Source organism: Protopterus annectens, chromosome 1.part0, assembly GCF_019279795.1.
Source record: "Protopterus annectens isolate FY-2018-M chromosome 1.part0, PAN1.0, whole genome shotgun sequence".
NCBI lineage: Eukaryota > Metazoa > Chordata > Ceratodontiformes > Protopteridae > Protopterus > Protopterus annectens.
The window spans coordinates 1,604,977,489-1,605,003,324 of NC_056725.1; positions in this window are offsets into that span (position 1 = coordinate 1,604,977,489).

The window sequence follows — 25,836 nt, forward strand, 5'->3', positions numbered from 1 at the left end:
ATGTGGCTTACAAGCACCTGTTTAATTGCATTGACTCGGCTGTACCTGGTAGGACCAAAACAAGCTCCACAAGGAAGAGCAAACCTGCCTGGTGGACAACTGCCATTAACAGGCTTCACAATAAGGGGAAAAATAGCTGTCTAAGACTAAGGAGGGAGTGAGTCCTAAACTGGAAACACTCCCTGCTCAGCTTAAATAAGACAATAAGAGTTCTTGTGAAGTCCTCATAAGCAAAGTATGAATTCAAATTCGCTTCCTCCACAAAGGACACCCAAAAGGTGTTATTTAGTTACATCAGTCACATACAAGAACAGGGCCAGATCTGTGCCAAACTGGTAATTAATTATAGCACATATACTGAGTCTGTGGGCATAGCTTACCTGTCAACCGGCAGGTTCTGTAAATACCTCACCTCTCTGTCCCCGCCACATGTACCCCATGACATACATACCATCTGCCCCTACCTCGTATCTCTAAAGAACAACTGTCTAACTGTTTCTTACTGAAATTGGTACACTATTCTTTGCTTGCTGTGTTCCACTGACCTTGGGAAATATAAAGCCATTAGACTAGATCCAGGCCTGCTGAATCTCATGGAGCTTTATACAGAGATTGTATCAAACAGCTTGTTGTTTGTTTATTTCCCTGAAATGCTAATTCCACCTAAAACGTGGCCTTTTAGAACTTCTGTGGATCCTTAGTGATATCTGCATTGCTTACCTATTTCCAAGTTATTGACACTATTCACTTTCAGTAAGTGCAATGTTTCTGTTTCACATGTCAATAAAACAACCCTATGCATGCACTTACCTGTAACACATTGCATTTAAGTTACCTGGTCACTTGCTCACAGTGGTAAAAGGGCAATTGCTCATCTCATAAGTCAGCTCTAAGAAAATTAAAAGCACTACACCCTCACAAACTCCCCTTGAGTACCTTGTTCCCCATTGGCCCTTTTTCAATTATAAAGGAATCAGACCAGCTTTATGGAAATACTATTCTAGCATGTCCAAAGGTCAGTTGTCAATCTCCTCTCCGGTCCAGCTGGTGAATCTGGGAATGAGCTTGAGGCAATTCCCAGAGGTTACAACTGCCTCACATCATGTACACAGACAACCCTCTCCTCCTCCCAACAAATTCAAACTGGACATGTGAGAGATGCAACCATATAGCCAAACTGGAGGCTAAGCTCTCTCAACTCAGTACTAGTCCAACCAGTCAGGAGGAGAAAGAAACCACACTCACTACAATTCCAGTCTCACATAGACCTACCACGACACACAAACCGCAGATACCAACAACACAAGATTATTATACCTTCCACACAAAAAAACATACTGGAGGCTCTAAATAAAAATCTGCCTAAGCAGTAGAGACCTCAAGCAGACACCCAAGCAATCGCTACCCCAAAAACAAAACAGTGCAACACATAGCTCACAAAGCCAGTGTGCCGAACAGTCACAGCCCTTAAGGCTAAACAACACACCTGATACACTTGTAATAGGTGACTCTATCGTCAGGCACACTGACGCCTCACCAGGCTGAACAAGGAGAAGGTCATGGTGAGCTGCCTGTCGGGCGCTAGGATCCGCCACATAACACAAGCACTAAGGTCACTCCAAGGCAAGTACAAATATGACTCAGTCATTGTCCATGCTGGTGTGAGTGACCTGAGACCTCCCTGCCCTCCTGGACTACATGAAAAGAGACATAGAGGAGCTCTCTGAGCATGTAGCCCAGGCCGGTATGACCCTGACCTTGAGTAGCATCTTACCCTCACCAAGAATGATGCCACAATATGAAGACAAGATGATCAATTTCAACAACTGGCTTAAGTGTTGGTGTCATTCAAAGGGGATCCAATGCCTGTCAGCCTGGGATGACATGCTCGACAAGCCACGATGCTTAGCTAGGGATGGCTTGCACCTGTCACCCTGGGCTTTTGGATATTGGCAAAGGCTCTTGCTACCCCATAGTGCCTTTTTAGGCAAGGCTCAAAAGACAAACCCACCTCCATAGGTATCACAAGGGATAAGAAACTAAGAGTAATGCTACTCAACGCCAGAAGTCTAAACCTCAAGATGCACGCACTCGAAACTCTCCTTAGCATGGAGAACATCGATATCTGTGCAGTAACAGAAACCTGGTTCAAGGCTCCCGAGAGCACCCCAGCACTACCAGGTTATACCTCATACCATGCTTTTCGGCCCCAAAACTTGGACTGAACCACAAAAGGAGGGGAGTATCAATATTCGTCAAAGATACCCACACCTCCAGGTTGGTGGCACAGCATGAAGCATCAGAGACTATCCATGTGCAACTAACTATGGGTAAAACTGCTTTCCAGTTTATAGCCTGCTACAGACCACCCTCCCAAACACAGGAACCCCACTTGGCCTTCCTGAGAATACTGGAAAATATGAAGGTCTCTCCAAACACCATTATATTGGGCGACTTCAACTACCCAAACATAGACTGGGAGCATTACTCTAGCTCCAACACCCTAGACCAAAGGTTCCTAGAATTTATAAACTCAAATGCTATGGAACAACTTGTTACCACTCCCACAAGAGGGGAAAACATACTGGACCTGATCATCACCAACATGGGAACACTATGCTCCAGACCAGAAGTGTATCCCTCACTGGTAAGATCAGACCATAAACTAATCTCACTGGATATTCACATCCCAACCCAACCCCCTGCCCAGAAAACCACAGTGAAAAACTTCTCTAAAGCAAATTTCACACACCTCAAAACTGAGGCGAAATCCTTCAAAGCCACCGGCCTGTGGAAAATACGGCCCAGACTGCAGAATCCTTTATAAACGCATTCTATGAACACCTTCAGGAATGCATGGATCATGCAATCCCAAATAAAACCAAGACCCAATCCTCCAAAGGCAGACATCCTGTCTGGTAGACCCCAGCCATAAACAAACTATACAATAGAAGGAGGAAGCTACTACATGATAGAGCAAAATCCCAAAAAGGGAAGGCATCTCTGATCAGTATTAGCAAAAAACTACGGGCACTCATAAAATCATCTAAGGCCAGCTTCGAGAGAAAAATTGCACAGGACACTAAGGATAATCACAAGGCTTTCTTTAGTTGTGTTAGGAACCTGGGTGGGAATTCCCAGATATGCTCAGAATTAGTCCAAAATGACAAAAAATACACCGAGCCCACAGACATTGCCAACATCCTAGCTGACAGGTTCAGTGCAAACTTCTCCCACCTCTCCCCACCAAAAGGGCAAATATCTATCCCAACAGAGTGCTGCCCCCCTGACATCTCAGATGCTCAGGTAAGAGCCGCTTTCTCCAAAGCAAAAAACACAGCATCAATGGGACCAGATGGTGTCCCGGGCTGTGTCCTACATGAACTCCAAGAAGAGCTAAACCCAAACATAAAACTACTGTTCAATCTTAGCCTTACTACAGGATATGTACCCAAAGAGTGGCGTACAGCAACAGTGGTCCCTCTCCACAAAGGTGGTGCCTCAACGGATCCTGGAAACTATTGCCCCATAAGCCTGACTAGCTTGGTCTGCAAAGCTATGGAAAGGATCATCATGGATCTCATAAATAAAGATATTGGGGACCTACAGACACTGGATCCTACCCAGTTTGGCTTTGTTAAGGGCAGATCCTGCCTCTTAAACCTGGTTGATTTCTTTGAAACAGTCACCAAGGCCATTGACGAGGGGAAGGTTGTCCACACAGCCTACCTGGACCTCGCAAAAGCCTTCGATACAATACCCCACTCGGGCATTATAGATAAGCTCACCAGCTTAAATATAAACCCCTATGTCACTAGATGGGTTGCAAACTGGCTCAAGGACAGAACCTACATGGTTAGAATTGCTGGAGCCATGTCAGACTCCAAACCAGTTACAAGTGGTGTCCCACAAGTCAAGTCAAGTCAAGTCAAAATTTATTTATATAGCACCTTACAGACAATAAATGCCACCAAAGTGCTTTACAAAACAATAATCAAGAAAAAATAATAAATAACATATAAAATTAAAAATTAACTAAAAATAACAAATAACATAAAACAAAACAACATTAACAATCATTTCTCCTCATTAAAGGCCAATTCATAAAAATAAGTTTTAAGGTTTTGCTTAAACATTGTCACAGAAGAAGACTGTCGAATGTATAATGGAAGCTCATTCCAAAGTTTTGGAGCTGCGACTGAAAAAGCTCACCCCTCATCTTTAGTCGTACCCGGGGAACCACAAGTAGAGACAGATCTTCTGACCGAAGTGTCCGATTGGGAACATAAGCATGGAGCATATCTGCCAGATATACTGGCGCTAGACCATTTAAAGTTTTAAAGGCCAATAACAAAATTTTAAAATGAACCCTGAAAAAAACAGGTAACCAATGCAATGCCGCCAATACAGGCATTACATGGTCAAACTTTCGTTTGCCCTCCAAGAATTTCCCAGCAGCATTTTGAACAAGCTGCAAATGGGCTAAAGCACATTGGCTCACTCCAAATAAAACAGAATTACAATAATCGAGCCGTGAGGTTATAAATGCATGTACAACAACTTCCAAATCACCTTTAGACAAAAATGGTTTTACCTTAGCCAAGTGCCTTAATTGATAAAAAGAGGATGACACCACCCCGTTTATATGTCCTCTAAAACAAAGATCTTTATCCATCTTCACTCCCAGATTTACAACAGAATCCTTCAAATAAGAAGTTAATCCACCACAGTCCACCATAGAAAAATCAGCAAGGCTCAGTCCTGGGACCTCTCTTGTTCGGTATATATTTTTCGGCGGTAGAGGCCAACACGGAAGGACTGTGGCTGACCAAGTTCGCAGATGACTGCAAACTGGGTGCCATAATCAACTCTCCAGCCGACACAAGCATCCTCCAAAAGGGCCTCATAGAAACAGACAACTGGTGCCAGAGCCATGGCCTCAAGTTAAATGCCAAAAAGTGTATAGTCATCCCCTTTGGCAAAAACAAAGTGCTCACAAATTACCACATAGGTGGTAATCCATTAAGTACAGAAGAAGTCATTAGGGACCTGGGGACCCAAGTTGATAGCAATCTCTCATTTGACAACCACGTGGCCAAAGTGGTTAGAAAAACATTTTATATAGCCCACCTAATCATGAAGGGATTCACATCTAGATCAGGGGAGGTCATCGTACCTCTTTACTCCTCCCTCATCAGGCCCATAATTGAGTACAATGCCCCTTTTGGGATGTACCTTACCAGACATCTGCAGCAACTGGAAAGACCCCAAAAGTACCTCACCAAGAGGATCAAAGGGCTCAAACAGATGCCATATGCTGCCCGGTTAAAGAAACTTCAGCTCTACTCAGTGGCATACCACCTGTTCAGAGGCGATCTGTGCCTGACATATAAAGCCATGTCCAACCTGGAATTAATGGACATGCTGCACCTCAGAAAATCCAAATCCCATTGAGCTACGCGCTTGAGAGACTTGAACCTCAGCAGTGAAATAAATAGGACATGCTGGAGGGACAGATTCATAACCCAGAGGCTCTGTTCACTCTGGAATAAAATCCCAGTCCAGGTTAGGCAGAGTCCCACATTGAGTCTCTTCAAGAGGAATCTTGATGAGTGGATGGGAGATCGTAGGTTTACCCTGGCTATCACTTCTGTGTCACTGTTAGACAGAGGCACAGTATACTAACCTCAAAAAAAGGCATAGCAAAATTAATTTAAAATGGGTGGCGAAAGCCAAACACTCTCTGGCTAGGCTTATAAATGCCCTAGGGCAGATAGCCTAGTATGAACCTATGAACCTCTGTAAGGCCAGATACACAGCATCTATGAGACCTGATAGCATCCCAGGCTGCATCCCACATGGCCTCCAACAGAATATAGCAACACCATGGGTACTCCTTTCAAACATAGTGCAAGCACTGGCTTTGTCACAGATAAGTGGAAAATGGCCACTATTCTTTGCTTGCACAAATGTGTTGCTTCCACTGACCTTGGGAAATATAAAGCCATTAACCTGACTAGCATTATCTGCAAGGCCATGTAGTGAATCATCATGGACCTTATATACAGAGATATAGGTAAGTTCCAAACAGCTGCTCTTAGTCAGTTTTGATTGGTCAAAGGGAAATAATACCTGTGAAACATTGTGAACTTTTTCAAGACACTTACAAAGGACCTGGATGAGGGGAAATATGTGCATATAGCCAACCTAGATGTAGCCAAGTTATTGACACTATTCCCCACTCAGCCATCATTGACAAAGTCACACAGCTAGGTATCAACTCTTATATCGTTAGATGGGTCACTAACTGGCTCAGTGATAGAACCCACAGAGTGAAAATAGTGGAATCCACCTCCAACACCAGACCTGTAACCAGTGTTGTTCTACAATGATCTGTCCTGGCACCTCTACTGTTTGGAATGTAGTTCTCCAAAGTACAAGCTAAAATTAAAGGTCTGTGGCTGACAATGTTTTCTGCTGACTGTAAACTGGGAGTGGCCATAGATGTTCCAAATGATGACAACATCCTAAAAGAGGGTTTACCCTCACAAATGACTGATGCCATACCCATGGCCTTAACCACAGTGCAAGAAAACTGTATTAACATCCCATTCAGTAAGTGCAATGTTTCTGGTAACTCACATGTCAATAAAACAACCCTACGCATGCACTCACTGGTGACAGACCTGGTCACACAGGTTGACAGTAATTGTACCTTTGGTCACCATGTCTCCACAGTGGTAAAAAGGGCATTCTGTATTGCTCATCTCATAATTAAGGTACTTGCATCCAGAAGAGTAAAAGTATTTATAACCTCTATGAACTCTCCCCTCATCAGGCCAGTAATGGAATAGAATGTTCCTTTTTATATGCACCTTAGCAAGCACCTGCAGTGATTGGAGAGACCATAAAGGTTCTTCACAAGGATAATTGAAGGTTTTCAGCATTTGTTCTGTGTGGATCATCTGAAATCACTGTCACTTTATTCTGTTTCATGCAGACTACTCAGAGGAGATCTGTGCCGTGCATATAAGGCAATCTGTGACCAGGCTTTATTGGAAATGCTTCATATCTGCAAATCAAATGGTACACAGGTCACTCACTCTATACACCTTAACCTGGTATGTGACAGTACTACAATGAGCTGGAGGGTCAGATTTGACTCCCAGAGGTTACTGCATCTTTGGAACTGGCTCACACATCATGTCAAACAGAGCACCACATTGGTCCTCTTCAAATGCAATCTGGACAATTGGATATGCAACAGTAAATTCACCCTGGGGGGTTTCCACCTGTGTCCTTCTTGGACAGTGGCAATTGTTGCTGATCATGGAAATAAAGGTAGAGCTTGGCTAAGCATGTAAGGAGCTAGGGCCATTAGCCTGCTAAGGTTCTGTGATCCCATGATATCACCCAGTCATAGTCCAAGTGGTAGTACATGACCTGTGACATACTTCACTAGACTATACTTACTGATACTATTTGAGCTCTCAGAAAATGTCTGTGCAGTCACAGACACATGGCTTAAAACCGCAGATAGCATGACAACAGTGCAAGATTATTATACCTTCCATGCAGTTAGGCCAGCTACTTCACAGGCAGGGACTAAAGCTGGAGGTGTCTCTATGTACATCAGAACTAAAGATATGCTAAGGCTGGTCAAATAGGACAAAGCACTTGAGCTGCATCTAGTTCAAATCACAATAGGAAAAATCCCAAACTACATCCATGCAAGCTGTAAGCCCCCCTCTATGGATCAGGAAATCCATATCATGTATTTAAACTTATTGGAAACACTAGCCATCCCACACAATACCATATACACGGGTGACTTGCAGCATCCCACTATTAACTGTGAATCCTATACAACACCGAACATACAAGCACAGAGATTCCTGGATTTTGTAAACAGTAACTCCCTGGACCAGATAGCCAGTACACCAACCAGGGGAGCAATCATACTGGGTGCGGTCCTTGGTAATATGGCAGAGTAATGGACACCCCATACTGTAATGTCTTCCCTGGTAAGGTCCAAACACAAACTGTCTCCTTTGAAGTAGAAATAAAACATGGACCCCCATCGACACATGGAATATTAAGGAACTACTGTAGGGCTGACCTCCAGCTATTAGGTGATACACTGAGCAAATCTCAAGCCCCCATAAACACTGAGAACAAAGCTGCCTAGGCAGACATGTTCACAGAAACCCTGTATGGCATGCTACTAGCTGCATACAGGCAGCCGTACCCACCAGGGAGACGTACAGACCTAAGTCAAAATCTAGTCACCCTGATGGAATCACTGAGTTGATAGGCTGTATAACAGAAGGAAGGAGCTTATGGCAAAAGATAGGGGTACAGCACACAGCAGGATAAAAGCACTCTCAAAGTAAATAAATCAGAGGACAAATGAAGTCTACCACAGCCAGATGTGATGTAAGTTCAGGCTCCCAGGCCAAGGACAACTACAAAGCATACTTTAGCTATGTCTACAACCACAAAGGTAAGACATAATTCTATGCAAATCTCATTGTAATTAAAACCACGTATAATGAGGTAGATGATATAGAAAATCTCCTGGCTCTTAAATTGGCCCCAGCATTACCTCCCCAACATTCCCTCAGGAAATACCATTAAATATAATGACCTGTACTATCACTTGGGATCAGGTCCTTAATGTTCTGTCTAAGACCAAATACACTGCATCAATTGGCCCAGACAATATCCCAGCATGCTTTTCCTTTTTTAATTTCTCCAAATCTTTTGAGTTTCTAATGCCATGATGGGAATGGACCCCATTCCTAAGTCAAAATATGATTAAAGTTCATTAACTTAGTATTGTTTTAATCTTTGATGTCAGCCTAAATTGATCCCCAGAGCACCTGCAGTGTACGCAGTAATGACTCCTTCTGCAATTTTTCTGTGGTTACATGTATTGGCTACATATTTAAATATGATTAAATATTCTTTTTTATAAGACCCATTGCTCCTACTACTATTGGAAATGTCTGTGTATCTTTCTATCACATTGCTCTTGTTTCTGCCTACAGATCCTGATATTTTATGACTTTGTGTCTCTTTGTATGCAAGACACTGTAATGACTGGGTGTGGCAATTTCAATAGTCAATGCTACTTTTGTCTTCTTTTCATGGACCACTATATCTGGTTTTCTAGCATATATGAAACAGCGCTCCTCGCACGTACGGCATGCACGGCCAACCAAACTTGAAAAAACACCAAAAGGCCAGCATGTATAGTTCCACATTTATTACGAAGTAAAAATAGAAAGGGACATGTAATGCCCCAAACGTAAATACAGTTCACTCAGACTAGTTTCGGCTGTCGCCTTCTTCAGTGAGTAATAACAAAACATTTCACCAGCAGCCCAGTCTTGCATTTATATATACCCCCAGCCAATAAGAATAGAGCTATATGCCCTACATATGTATAAAACATGAGTAATCTGTCAAGCTGTAAGTAACATATAAATATACATGGCCACATTGATGTAAACCATAAATATTGATCTCAACATATTAATCATGTATAAACCTGAAAATGACCAAGTAGTGCTACAAATGAAAGTAACTACTTATCAAGGTATACAATATCAGCATAGAATAAATTGATTCTTAAAGAATACAGTTGAAATATAACAACCATACAGAAAATAAGAAAACAATAATGGACTTAACAAGATGCTGCATCAAAAATGTGCAGAAATAAGAAAATATAACCATGGAAATCTACTTATCCTTAATAAGTAGAAAGTGGATATCCTGGAGGAGAAATGTATTAACTAATCATAAATGGTCATTGAGTCCTGGTGGAAATAATGCTCCAAGATGTATAATCCAGTATTTTTCTTTATGACTAAGTATGCTTTGCCATCCCTGTTGGTTATGTCTATTGCCAGTGATTTTGTCTATGATAGTGAACATAAATTTGGCAGTAGGATGTTTAACAGTATGTTGATATAAGGCATTTGTCATTTTTTTGTTGCGGATATCACTTCGATGTTCACCAATCCTTATTCTTAATGATTGTGAGGTTTTGCCCACATAAAATGAACTGCATTGACAGGTGGCCAAATATATTACCCAACTAGTTGAACAATTACCAAAAATTCTAACATCATACACCTTGCTAGTGTTTGAACTAGTGAATTGTTTGAGCTTATTTACTTGGGTACATGAAGTGCAATGTCCACATGGGAAAGTTCCCAAAAGTTCATCCCCTGTTATGGTGAGCTGTTTGTACTTAGCCCCTCCACTTTCCTTCTGTTTGTAATGAGAGAATAGTGTTCCCAATGTTTTGCCTCTCCTGTATGAGAATGAGCATTGATTTCCCAGGATCCCCCGAAGATAATCATTGGTTAGCAAAATGTTCCAATTATTGTTTATAACACTCCTAACAATTTGATGATTCTTGCCAAGAGTGGTGATGAACCTAATGTTGTCCTCCTTGGGATTGTTAGTATGGTCCTTGTATTCTAGCAATGTTTGCCTTTCTTGTTTGTCAGTCCAAACCCTGGCGGATTCAATATCAAATATAGAGTATCCCCTATCCAAAAATCTGTTCTTCAAATCTGCTTTAGCATTTGCATAGTCAACATTTGAGGAATTAATCTTTCTGATCATCAAATATTGAGATTTGGGGATATTGCAGATGGTGTGGCCTGGATGCATGCTAGAGGCATGAAGCAATGAGTTAAACTGTGGATATTTGCGATGAATCTTAGTATTGAGTGTATGGTCCCTATTCCGATACACTGTGACATCCAGGAAATCTATTTGATCCATGTGCGATGTAATAGAAAACTCAATGCCCCATATGTTGTTGTTTAGATATTCCACAAATTCCATAAGGTAAGTGGCATCGGCACGCCACACCATCCAGCAATCATCTAAATATCTCCGCCAAATATCCATTTCCACTAAATAGATGTTATGTAGGGGATTATATATAAGGCACTCTTCAAGATAGGCCATAAAAAGATCTGCATAAATTGGGGCAAAAGAGGCCCCCATGGCCGTACCTCACAGTTGCCAGTAACAGTCCCCTTGAAAGTAGAATACATTTTTATTTAGGACATGTTCGGACATACAGATCAGCAACGTGTTGAAACCTGGTGGATATAATTTGGCCTTGTTCAACCAATATTCTAAAGCCTGTAGCCCTGCCCAGTGTGGTATGCTAGTATACAAAGATTTTACGTCCAATGTACACATCAACCATTCTGGCTCTAGCTGTGTATCTTCAATGATTTTCAAAAATTGGGTAGTATCCTGTATTCTTGCCCTAACCTGTGAGAGAAGAGGTTTGAGATATTGTGTTAGGAATACAGATAATGGTTCAGTAAGTGAACCATGGCCAGATACAATGGGCCTACCTGGGGTGTGTAATCGATTTGTGTATCTTAGGAAGTAAATACAGAATTTGTTTAGATGGATCCCTAACCTGAAGATGTTGAACAGTTTTCTTGGTAATAATGCCCTCCTCTAAGGCTGCCTCTAAAAATGAATCAATCTCCTGTTTGAATTTGTTAGTAGGATCAATACCCATGTGCATATAACATTGAGAGTTGGACAATTGTCTAAGACCCTCCTGGACATAATAATCCATGTTTAGAATTACCACAGCTCCTCCCTTGTCAGCTTGGTGTATTGCAATGTTATGATTAGATCTCAGTTCTGAGAGTGCCTCCTTCTCTACAGGGGTGATGTTATCCTAAATAATTTGACCTTCCAAATGAGGAAAGTGTAAATCTTTGAGTACAGCCTGTTGAAAAATGGCCACATTCTTATTCATGGGTGGTTGAAAAGAGGATTTATGAAAAACAAAATCAGAAGATCTTTGAGTGGTAGAGGTGTCCTGTTCTGAAAAGAATATCTTAAGGTTAAGTCTACGACAGTAGTCCATCACATCCAATGAAATTTGGTATTGATCAGAGAAAAAACTTGGAACAAAACTCAATCCTTTATTCAATACTTGGTGTTGGTCATCCGTAAGTACACAATCAGATAAATTAAGAACATTGTCAAATTGTGTTCTCATTATTTCAGTAGAGATTGTATCAGTCCTGTCATTGAATCTGTTCCTATTTCTATTGACATGTTTCCTCCCCCCTCTGGGTTTCCTACCACCCCTAAAGGGAAATGAGTGTTGGTTTTCTTCTTGAGAGGTGAATTGGCTATTGTTCCACCCTCACTGTCGGTGTATGATGACTCCTCCCCTGATGTGCTAGTGTGGAATTGGTCCCTGTGTTTTAGTATGGACCTAGGTCTCTTTCTGGTCCTGCTTCTGGTCATTCCTGGGGTAGTATCCTGAAATCTCACAGTTCTCTGTGTTTGAAAAGGATGTCCCTTGTCATAATCCATGACATCTCTGTTAAATTTCTTGACTTTTCTATCTCTAATGATTTTGTCATATGTAGTTAGTTCCTTGGACAACCTATCCAACAACTCATGGTAGTTTGTACTAGACTGAAATTTTTTACACTCCATACTCAATTCTTTAACTTCTGATACACATAGATCAATGGTCCTTTCGTAGTAAGAGGCTAGGATTTTGACAAAAACCATAGAGCCATTTCTAAGTGCCTCATCCCATTCATCAGTCAGCCTCTGTTCAGATCTGCCGACTAATGGGCGAAGTTTAATTCGAAGACCTCTGGGTGCCATGTTTTTGTGAAGATAGGCTTTGAAAAGCCTCAGATGCCAAATATTGGCCCTGAGCCCTTTAAGTCCTTTCTCCAGGTTACGAAAGGCCAATTCACCACTATCTGGAATGTTAGAATTAGGTTGGCTGTGGTTGTTGCTTGGGATTTGATCTAATCCAAAAATGCCTATATCTTCCCTATCAGCACACAACCCATCCAATATTTTGTCCAAATCCATAATACGTACTAGTATAGGTTGTCCAAGAAACTATCTATAGAATGCCAATTATAACAGAATGGAAGACCTAAGGCAGGGCCAGAAAGAGTAACCCAACAGAACCATACAAGGTAACAACCTAGTTGTAAATAATGCACAGGACCAACTCCACAAAATTGCGGTCAATAAAATCCAAATAATGGCAATATAAGCCTATTTGTGTAAAAAAATAGAAGGAGCCAAATATTATATAGGGGTACACTGTGTATAAAGATATATATAAAAATAAATAGCATGTGCGTTCATCAGGGTTAATATATTAGTGATCCTCAGATGTAACTATTTTCTCATTCTTCATCCTCAATATCTAAGAATCATGGCAAACAATGATAGTATAATCTGAAGTCACATATATATGTTAGGACCCACTCAAAATATTGGGTTTGAATGAGCCCAGTCAAATAGACGCAAACCTGCTAATGAATAATATTTGGAATCCTAGTGTCCCCTATACTCAAAGTTAGAATGAATGTTCAATATTAATAAACTGTCACTGGGTACAATGCAGATTTAAACTCAAAAAGAATATAAATCGAAAAAATGAAAGATAATTATACAAACAAAAGCCACACTTGCAGTATGTCTGATAATGACTGACCAAACCTGCACCTATACTACAGTGTATTGCACAAATAAACCTGCCAACATCTTGTTAATTATAGGTATAGTACAAATTTTCTGTACCCACAGGGGTTTGGACTGACAAACAAGAAAGGCAAACATTGCTAGAATACAAGGACCATACTAACAATCCCAAGGAGGACAACATTAGGTTCATCACCACTCTTGGCAAGAATCATCAAATTGTTAGGAGTGTTATAAACAATAATTGGAACATTTTGCTAGCCAATGATTATCTTCGGGGGATCCTGGGAAATCAATGCTCATTCTCATACAGGAGAGGCAAAACATTGGGAACACTATTCTCTCATTGCAAACAGAAGGAAAGTGGAGGGGCTAAGTACAAACAGCGCACCATAACAGGGGATGAACTTTTGGGAACTTTCCCATGTGGACATTGCACTTCATGTACCCAAGTAAATAAGCTCAAACAATTCACTAGTTCAAACACTAGCAAGGTGTATGATGTTAGAATTTTTGGTAATTGTTCAACTAGTTGGGTAATATATTTGGCCACCTGTCAATGCAGTTCATTTCATGTGGGCAAAACCTCACGATCATTAAGAATAAGGATTGGTGAACATCGAAGTGATATCCGCAACAAAAAATTGACAAATGCCTTATATCAACATACTGTTAAACATCCTACTGCCAAATTTATGTTCACTATCATAGACAAAATCACTGGCAATAGACATAACCAACAGGGATGGCAAAGCATACTTAGTCATAAAGAAAAATACTGGATTATACATCTTGGAGCATTATTTCCACCAGGACTCAATGACCATTTATGATTAGTTAATACATTTCTCCTCCAGGATATCCACTTTCTACTTATTAAGGATAAGTAGATTTCCATGGTTATATTTTCTTATTTCTGCACATTTTTGATGCAGCATCTTAAGTCCATTATTGTTTTCTTATTTTCTGTATGGTTGTTATATTTCAACTGTATTCTTTAAGAATCAATTTATTCTATGCTGATATTGTATACCTTGATAAGTAGTTACTTTCATTTGTATCACTACTTGGTCATTTTCAGGTTTATACATGATTAATATGTTGAGATCAATATTTATGGTTTACATCAATGTGGCCATGTATATGTATATGTTACTTACAGCCTGACAGATTACTCATGTTTTATACATATGTAGGGCATATACCTCTATTCTTATTGGCTGGGGGTATATATAAATGCAAGACTGGGCTGCTGGTGAAATGTTTTGTTATTACTCACTGAAGAAGGCGACAGCCGAAACTAGTCTGAGTGAACTGTATTTACGTTTGGGGCATTACATGTCCCTTTCTATTTTTACTTCGTAATAAATGTGGAACTATACATGCTGGCCTTTTGGTGTTTTTTCTAGCATATATCTCTTGAACTATTGGGAATGGGTGATCGCATGTGATGTAAACTTCATAATTTTCTATGTTGCTTTGTGGCTCACATTTCCAGTGTTTTTCAGCCATTTCAATACCATAATGTTTGCACAATCCCCAGTGCAACAGTCTTGCTATTTTATTATGCCTTTCAGTGTACAGTCCTTCTGCTATTAGTATTTTCCAACCAGCAATGAGGTGTACGACTGTTACCAATTCAGTTTTACAAAACCTACATTTTTCTGTTTCGCCCAATTGTTCAATGGACTTTGTAAACCAGCATGTACGTAGGCCACTATCTTGGGCTGCCAATATTAACCTTTCATCGCTTGGTTTGAATTTACCTCTCCTTAACCATTCCTGTGTCCATCCCTGATCAACATGAGGTTCTACCAGAAATTTTCTATACTTGCAACTATATTTATGAATTTTCCACATTTCATGCCTTCTCATCTTGTCCTTCACCTTATATTCTTTCTTTTGTTTTTGGCACATTCAGTTGCTGCCTGATTTTTATCTACTTCTGGTTTGATTTCTATTCCTACTTGATGCCAATATGATTCTGTTAGACTAAGCAGAGAAGTCATCTTAGATTTATTCCCCTCATATTTCAAAATGTTCACTACATTTTGGTCTTGTGTGGTCAGCAGATATGTGTGGAGTCCCACTACTGCAGATCTAAACTTGTAATCAATTTCAAGGAGGCCCATACCTCCTTCGGAACAGGGAATATATAAACTTGGTATGCACTGATTTTTATAAATCATTTGGTGAGCATGAGGCATCCTTTTTGTTTTCCTATCTAATCTATCCAACACATTGTGGGGCAAGCCAATCATTCCAAAACTGTAAGTTAGGACAGAAAGAGCGAATTCGTTTATAGCTTGGATTTTTGTTCCTAGATGTCAACGCTGTTTTCACGATTAATTTAAATCTTCTAAAGTATTCCTTACTAAGTTTTATTTGCATTTGCTCATGTTTTATTGTTGATCCTTCATCAATTCCCAAATGTGTATACACTCCCTCTTGCTCAAATTCTTTGATATCACATTCTTGTCCCAAAATTATGTTTTCCTGGTGCTGCAGTTTTCCTGCTTTAAAGGTTGCTTTTGCACATTTCTCAAGATCAAATGACATTCTTATATCATCTGAAAAAGTTCTGACTGCTTGCAGTTGTATTTTCAGTTCCTCATCTGATGAGCTATACAATTTTAAATCATCAACAAAGAGAAGATGAGAAGCCTTTATATTTTGTTGTTGTTTAGGAGCAAAATTATAGCCATGGCCTAAGCTGACAGCTTAATGGGTTAATGGCAAGGCAGAATAGCAGTGGTGTCAGAGAGTCACCCTGGAATATCCCCCTTCGAATTGTTATCCCTGGGATAATGACTTGTCTTTTATCATGACTTAATTGCAAAGTGGTCTGACACTATTTTATGGTCACTGTAATGTAGTCAGTCAGTGTAGAGTGTATCTTATACATTTTAAGCACTCTTTTATTCATGAATGTGAGATAGTATCAAATGCTTTTTGCAGTCAATCCATGCCACACTTAGATTCTTCCCCTTTTTACAGTTCTCTACTATGATTTTATTTAACATCAAATGATCCTTTGCTCCATATGATTTTCTTTTATTGCCCTTTTGTTCTACTGCCATAATTGAGTTTTCTTCTAAATGACTAAAAACTCTGTTAGCATCAGTTCTCATGTACAGGTTATACATCATCAGAAGGCACAATATTGGTCTATAATGTTTAGGGAAGCCTGCAGGTTCACTCTTAAGTAGGAGTATTGTTTTGCCTGTTAGCCAGGTTGGTGTATATTCAGGGTGCACATATAAATAGTTCTTACTCACAGCTAAATCTTCATGCAAAGATGTTAATACTTTTAGCCAAAAGTTAGGTACTGCATCTGGGACTGTGGTTTTCCAAGTAGAGCTTTTCTTAACTTTGTTTCAATCTCACTGGCTATTACTTCTTCCCATTTCATATCCTATACCTTTAAACTTCTTATTCTTTCTTTTACTTCAGCTTTTCGCTGCTGTTTCTGAAAGGCTTTCTGTACATGGGAACCAGTGGTAGAAAAGAAGAGACCTTTACATTTCCCTTCCAGCATCAGAGTTATGAAACAGATGAAGCTGAAGGCTGGAATACGCTATGGTTTTGACAGCTTTATTACAGACATGGTTGTGGAGATTTATGGAGATTTATTTCAAATTTGCACGTAAAAGTGAGGTGGTTAACATTTTGTAGTTATTATTTGCAGTCTTACAATGTTCTGTCTGTCGTGCAAGCAGGTGCTTCGGTAGCATTGTTGCCTCACAGTAAGACGCTGTTCGGTTGGATTCTCAGCTAGAGCGTCTTCTGCGTGGAGACATGCGTGAATGGGTGTACCTTCGTTGAAGGTTGTGCATCAGGGCTGGTAACTCGGCACATAAAAATCAGCTACCAATCATTAGCGGACCGGAGTTCCGCTGTGGCGACCCCTAACTGGGAAAAGCCGAAAGACACAACATTCTTTCTTTTACTTCTATCCATTTAACATCTTTGTAATGTTCCACATGATCTTCATAGATACTGCTCCTAAATATACCTGTTTCTTCTTTTTTGGCAGTCTTTCAATTCCTTTTATCTTCTTTCCCAGTTCTCTATAAAACTTTTTTGGGTCATCAATAAACTGCTTATTTTGTACTTTTCCTTTATATTTATCTGTGTATCTTCTAAGTTTTTCCACCTGTGCTGAGATTTTTAGTTTATTTGCAATAATGCATGATAGATCCTGGTATTAGCAGTTCTAATACTGCTCATTGCTTTTATCATGGCTATCTTTCATAGTATTTTTGTTGATCTGTTCCCTCTTCTATATTCTTCTTGTCGTAATTACTTTATACTTTTCTCTATACAATACTTCCATGATGGCATTCGATTTCCTCACTTCCTTTCCTTCACTACCCTCCTGTGGTAGAACTTTGCCAGTTATGAATTTAGCTGCACAGTAATATATCCTGTTTACTTCTGTTATATCACATGGATCTCTATGGACAGTCCTAATTACTGTGATCATTTGTTTTGTCAAACTTCTGACTTTATGGGTTTTATTGAACTTCTGCACTCTATTTCTCTCATTGATCTTAATATGCCTGTCTATTTCTATTAAATCAAGCAACTCGGCTCTTAGCTCATTTTCTTCTAAACTGAGTTCACATTGTTTGTTTTCCATTTCCTGTGGGCATTCTATAGAAAGATCTATAGCATCTTCCTGTGACACATTCTCTTCAATTTCATCCTGTGCCATCTGTTGCTCTGTCATATGAGAACTCACTGGCTTATCACTCCTCAACATTAACTGCATCAGAGTTTCCAAAGTTTCCTGTTTCTTCAATTGCTGTCCAGCTTCAAGTCAATGTTTTTACTGGTTTCCTGTGGAAGGCTCCAAAATATCTTCATATGGCACCTGACCTATTGTTTCCCATTCCACTGGTTTCCCCTTAATTTCAATATCCAATGCTCTATCCTGTTGTGGTGCTTTCTGAATTAGATTTTCTATACTGAATCCTTCACTTTGCAGGTACTCCATAACCTCACTTTCTATTTCTTTATCGTTTCCATTACTAATCTCCTTTTCTACTTTCGCCCTTTGTCTTTTTATTTTTTGTATCATAAAGTTTTCCATATCGGATTCCTTTGCCAGTATTTCTCTTCAAATATCTTTGGTGCTGCTCTTTTTATATTGGTTAGTTTTGTTTTCTCCTTTGCATAAGTATTACACCATATTAAATCTCTTTTTCTTTCCAATGTCTGTACTTCTTCTTCAGATGTCTCCTGATCTTCCTGCTTCTCCTTACTTTGGGGATTGACTCCATCATGCTGTGATATAACCTGTGTTAGACCTTCTACACCAAATCCTTCATGTTGCAGGAACTCCATAACTTCAACTTCTATTTTTTTAACTTCTACTTTACTAATCTTCATTTCTACATTCTCTGTTTGTGATATTATTTATTTATTGTGAAATTTTCCATATATGGATGCTTTTGCCTGTATTTCTCTTCAAATATCTTTGGGGCTGCTTTCTTTCTATTGATTAATTTGGCTTTCTTCTTTGCATAAATATTGCACTGTATCAGATCTCTCTTTCTTTCCCATGTCCATGTTTCTTTCTTATACTTTTCAAAAATCTCTAGGTTTTGTTGTTTATATTGTTGCACTTCCTCAGATACTTCTTTTTCCAAACAGATCAAAGTTTATTGATCTATATACTGTTTTTCACAAATCTGTTGTATTAATGAATACAGATTTTTATTTGAAGCTTCAGACAGTTGTTTTTGTGGAAGTGTTTTTCTTTCCTTGAATTTCTCTGTTAATTGTTTTGTATATCTTGTGTCTGGTAATTCTGGGCTTATTGCGTAATAGTAACAATACATAATTTCTTTCTTATCCTTAATAGTCCACTTTAATATCTTTATGGCTCTTCTTTGGCCTGTCAGTTTTTTGTGATTTTTGTGGACTACTACTTCCTTCTACAACAGAGGGGGCCATCCTCTTCCTGGGTCTGGCCTGACCCCACTGTAGGATTATTTTTGTATTTTGGGGATTCTACACTGTTATCTTTTCCAGTCCTGATACCAGTGTGCCTACCAGGATTGGGCACTTTTTTATCCTTGGTCTTGTGCATTCAGCTATCTTTTTTTCATTTTTAACCTACTTCTGTCCATGATATATGCTATATAAATACAGTCTACATATAAATACATGCCTTCAATATAGCATGAGACATTACCTTTCAGGGCCCCTGGAATTAGTATTTCACTGTAGCCACCAAACAGGCATTGTGCTTCATGAATGGAGAATAGCAATAGTCATCCCTCTGCACAAAGGTGGACCATCTACAGACCATGGGGACTGTAGACCCAGAAGTCTCAGTAGTCTGATTTGTAAAGCCATTAAAACAATTATCCTGGAAATGATCAATACAGATGTAGTATACCTACAGACACTGGACCAATCCCAGTTGGGTTTCGTCAAGGACAGATCATGCTTACCCTACTTGGTGAACCTATTTGAGAAGGTATCTAAAGCAATGGATGAAAGAAAAATGATTCACTCCACCTACCATGGCCTGACAAGGCATGTTACACTATAACCCCATCATGCATTGTTGACAAACTCAAGATGTTAGGTACAAACTAGTATGTCAGCCAGTGCATAGCCAAGTGGCTGACAGACTGGATCCAGGAAGTTAGCATTGGGGAGTCCACCTCTATAAAGAGGCCAGTCACCAGTGGACTCCCACAAAAATCATTCCTAGGACTGCTCCCTTTAGGCAATTACTTCTCTGCAGTCACAGCCACTCTCAGTTGTCTCTGGCTGTCTAAATGTGCTGATGATTGCAAATTAGAAGCTCTCATGGCATCCCACACTGGCACAAATGTTATCCAGGAGGGCTGACACTGATGCACAGTTTTTGTCAGAGGCATGGACTAACACTAAGTGCCAAGAAATGCACAATACTATCCTTTCAGAAGTATCCACCCTTGGTAACTATCATATTAACAGCACACCTCCAGCAGTTGACCCAGTAGTCAGGGACTTATGGACACATAGTGATATAGCCTTTGACTAATACTGAGGAAATCATTCTATGTTGCTCAACCTATAATCAAAGGTATGACATGTAAATCCATGGAATCCATTGTTCCACTGTATTTGGCATTCATCAGACCTATCATTGAGTACAATGTCATCTTTGGTATGTAACTAACTAGGCCTATCCGACAACTGTAACATCCATTTAGGTTCCTCACTAAACTACTACATGGTGTATGTAACATGTCCTATGCCAACCATGTCAAGGCCCTATCAGTCTATTCTGTGTCCTACGTGTTTTGGAGGAGAGGTGTATGTCTGCCGTACAGTGCAGTGTTATACCCCACTGTGGACCTCTTGCATATCCATGAACCAGCTAGCACCAGAATTACCTGTTCTAGAGACCTACACCTTGCCTGTGGTATAAATATGACATATTGGACAGACAGGCATGTAACCCAGAGACTACACCCTCTATGGAACAGGCTCCCCATCCATGTGAAGCAGAGTTCTGCTCTAACACAAATCAAGTGCAAATTACACAATTAGATGGGGAACAGGACAATCATATGTGATTTGGACCAATATCTCAAATGGACACAGGGAAACTGTAGATGATTCATCTCGCACGCTCCGGCCTGTAGATGTTTCAGCTCCCAAAACCCTGTTCACACTTATCAAGGGTATCAGACTTTGACAGAGTTTGGGGATGCATGGCTAGGTTTAAAGAGGCCCTTGTATCTGTTAGCCTATTAAATAAATATGAATCTATGAATCCATGAACCTATACTGTTTTTACCTTTCTGATGACATTTTTTTCTATGCTGACATTCAACCCTGTGCTCTGACATTGATAGATTGAAAGTAGATGTTTACCCATAGGTATGCACTACACAGTCCTGATAGTGAAACATAAACATTTCCATGAGACACCTGTCGTGTGACTACACAGCCATTGCAACAGCATCCATTGTAACATACACACATTGTTATGATATACACATTATAAATGGTAATGTGCAACATCTGTAAATGATAAGTAAAAGAAGAATGTCAAAAGCAACAATGGATGAAACAACTTCATATTGATGTAGACAGTCACCCCGGGCATCAGACACATAGCTTTATTTAACTGCATCCTTGATAAAGATGATAGGGATGTGGCACAGGTATCATCAATTGCACAGGGTGTTGTGTGGGGGTGCAGGAGGCCTAGGCTGGCCCAACAGAATGGGAAGCATGTATGTGAGTCAGAAAGGGAAGCAGGCAAGCTGGAGCATGGAAATGTGGCAGTGGTGTGTGAGTATCTGCGTGAACACAACCAAGCTCAATGCTAGCCCAACATGTCTGTATTTTGGACAGCTGTGAGCCATGCATGTTAGAGCTAACAGTTTGTCTCCACCATCAAATATGTAAACTGGCTCTGCCAGGAGTTGCACTGGCACCTCCATGCCCAAGGTCAGATGGTGTGCTACTACCTGAGGGTGACTGCTGTCTGCTGGGAAACTGTCCTTCATGGGAACACCCAGGACCATGAGCCCATGGCCTGTCATGTCTGGGTGTGCACAGCACACTCCCATCTGGAGCACTGGATGTACTGCCACTATGGTACCGTGATTGTGCACAGCCATGTTGACTCTCAGCAGATGTAGGTGCTGGCCACACCACAGGTCATCACTCAACTCCAAGCAGATGTTCTATCACAGGTAATGTGTGTTCCAAGGCAGATAGTGTGTGATCTATTTCAGACCAACATATTTCCACTGTGTCAGTCAACTGCACCAAGGTATCAGCAACATGGTGGAGGCAGTTATGGATGTCAGACTGTGCTACATCCATAATCCTGAGCATTTGTTTGCAGTTCCTTTCTGAACATGCTTGTGCCTCCACGACAACCCTAAACATATGCTGAGTGACACAAGATGAGACACCTGCAACAGGTGTTGGAGGGACAGCAGGCCTCCTATGAGCACCCTATCAATCACCTGTGTGGAACCTTGCCAACTGTTTGGTTATGGCCACTGTTAACAGTCACTGCAGCCACAGTAGCCACACTTCACTGTCCCCACCCTCCACCTGTCCAATATCTGTGGCAATAGGGGGCTGGGTATGCATAAGCATATTGGCTGTGTATGGTGATTATGAGGGCAGATAAGATATGTAAACCTCTGTGTCAGATTCAGCCCCTGCAACCCCCAGCTGTGCCTCACTTTGGCCACCATCATCATCAGAGTCTGAAGAGACACTGACATCAGGTTGTTAAGGGGACAATGACCAACCTCCTTGGTCACCTGTGATAAAAAGGGAAAAGCATTACATTAATACCTGCACTACTATGCTCTGCTGTACTATGTTGCAATATATGTTTAACTTTATACACTGCTGTCAAACACTTGTATAACCCACAGCCTCATATAGTAGGACATGAGGACATCATTTCCTAACACAAATTTGTAATTATTCGGAAATAAAAGTTCTGTAAACAAGAATCTCATTAGCAAAACATAAATGATGTACACTGTTGGCATTCTGCAAAACTGCACAGTTGACAGTTAAGGCAATCTGTGATGTCCTGACAATACTGCCAAATCAATCACTGTGATCCTACCAGCAAGGCATAAGTATGAGTCTAAACTGTGTACAGTCAGAAAATATATGTACATTTGGCAATCTTGCAGCCAGTACATCAATCCAGCAAGCAAGCCTATGATAATACTTGAGCAAATACAGTGAACTAAATTTGCATTTCTGACAAAACAGTTTTGTGCTTACCAGCAGCAGGAGTATGGCCTCTTCCTATTCCTGATGGTCCTGAAAACGTTTGAGGAGAGGTAATGTAAACAGCAGGACATGCTAAACTATAACAGGGGTAATGCTTCCAAATATCTCAAATTTACAGTAGCTGCTATGTTAACAGGTATATGGGTCACAATCTGTGCATGAGCTTAAAACTGCAACTAACCTCCCCCCTATAAAACACCTGGCACCCATGTAAAACTATGTGCACCCTGACATGCTAAATGCTATATTATTCCAATGCTGATCCAATTAATCATACCTGGATGCTCCTCTTTAGTGGAAATAGTTGCACCTACATCCACAACATATTTTGTGATGGATGCCTGGGAGCTGTCCTTTGTTGCAAGGTTCACCAGGAATTCTTCAGTGGCTGACAGAGGTTATTCTGCTACAGGCCCACCACCAGTGACCTGACGATCCCTGGCCATGTCTGCTGCACATCTGTGTGTCGAGTTAATGATGTCAGTGGCATGGTGTTGCACCTGCTCATATGTGTGATTTTGATGACCCACAGCATTAATATTGTGCACCAGTTTGTCCCACAAGGCTGCACACTCTTGCCTATTTGTCCTCCCTCTGAGCAGCAGGACTTGATAGTGTTGTCTCAAGGCCTCGATAATGAGGTTGTTTTCTGCTTCAGTGAAAGGTGCACTGCATCTGGCATGCATAATATCTCCTGAAATACAAATAAATGAGAACACATATCAGGATCACATACATGGGAGTACAGTATGTAGAGATACAGCAATAAAGTAAGCCTGTTAGTATTCCCCACTTGATTACACAGCCATATTCAACAGTGTGCCAAACATACAAAGGTTGTGGAAGCAGCTAGGATAGTAACAATAGTGACTCACTGCTGTTTGTGACATGACAGATACTCACGTATGATCACACAACAAACACAGGAGTCCATTGTAGTGTGCTCCATAGCAAGGAAACCCCCACCCATAACATATGTATAAACAACAGTGCCAACCAAATAGCAGTGTACTGTTATAACTGCTATCAAAGGAAGTATCCAGCAAACCTGTGTACCTATCTAACACAGAGAATTATACCCTTGCTGTACTCTTCATTCTCTGTAGGTGTAACATAGCTGGAGATCACTGGCATGTCATCAGTACAGTTCTAAGAAAGGCTTACTGATGTAGTCCCCATTCCCACTAAGTATATTCAAACATATACATCATGTTGAAAACAAAATGGTTACATACCTGATGGAGTACAAAACTCCTTTGTTGAAAGATACAGCTATATGAGTACTGTGTGAAAGAGTTAGCCAAACAAACTAACTTTCATATACAGTGGTTCCCCCAGTAAGATGTTTGCCTTTCTAAGATGGTTCTCATTAATAGGTGATTGCCTCTGAACCATTCTGTGGTTCATGAATACTACATGCAGTATACACAGCTGATTTGCAGTATAATCAGCCAATCCCATGCAACTACTCAATAATATATAAGGCCTCAATGTAGAGTCCATCCCCTTTCGCACATCTTAGGGTGGAAATTACTGGGGTAGAGATTATGTCAGCACAAAGATAATGCTTGTAGCAGCTATGTTTTATATACAGATGTGTGTGCTACAGGCTGAAGCTTATGCTGCTGTTGCAGGCAACAGACATAGAGAATCTGCAGAATGTACAGGACAACAACACTTAAGAATAACTGTGTGACACATGACAGCCTTGTTGTACAGCCAGAGCCAGATTGAGGGAACCCATTCTACTGGAAAATAAGTATGTGTTTAAGGTAAGTATGTTAGCCAAAAGTATCATTAACAGAGTAAAATGGATCATGCTTAGTGTATCCTACAACAAGGTAGGGGGTGCATTAACCATTATGTAAACCAGTAGGATAACTGCCAAGTCATGTGTTATGTCATGGTAGTCATTTGGAATGTGTGTGCTGGCAACCCTTGCTTCTAGCAAGACTGTCATATATGTGTGTTGCTTGTGCAGCTGTGGTTATTTGTAATATCACTGGCAAATCATTGTGGGCTGCAGTCTGATATGACTAGGCCTCATTTGAATTACATCCTTCAAAATCCTCTGGGAATTCATACTAATGCATGACCCGAGATTTAATGCTCCTTCTAGTGTTGTAATAGGAATAGTTTAAATGTGGTCCATATGTAGGCTTTTGACTGACATTATTTAGAAGCAGGCATTCAAACTGTACAGCTTTGGGTGGATAAATAGGGGATGAGACAGTCACACATAGCAGAATTTATACTGGTGATATACAAATACATGTTTCTTAAATGCTAGACACAGCTGTATTTGAACCCAGGACCATGTGGACCAAACATTAATGTATTTAAAACATTTAACAGATTGAGCTATTGAGTCACTGTTATAGCAGCTCTATTTTTACATGTTATAGATATAAGTGCACACTTTCCTATTGTTACATACCTCATTAACATCTATTATTATGTGTATGACTTTATAGTGATGTATTACTCTACCAGTGACCCATTTAAACTCCTATTATTCCATTA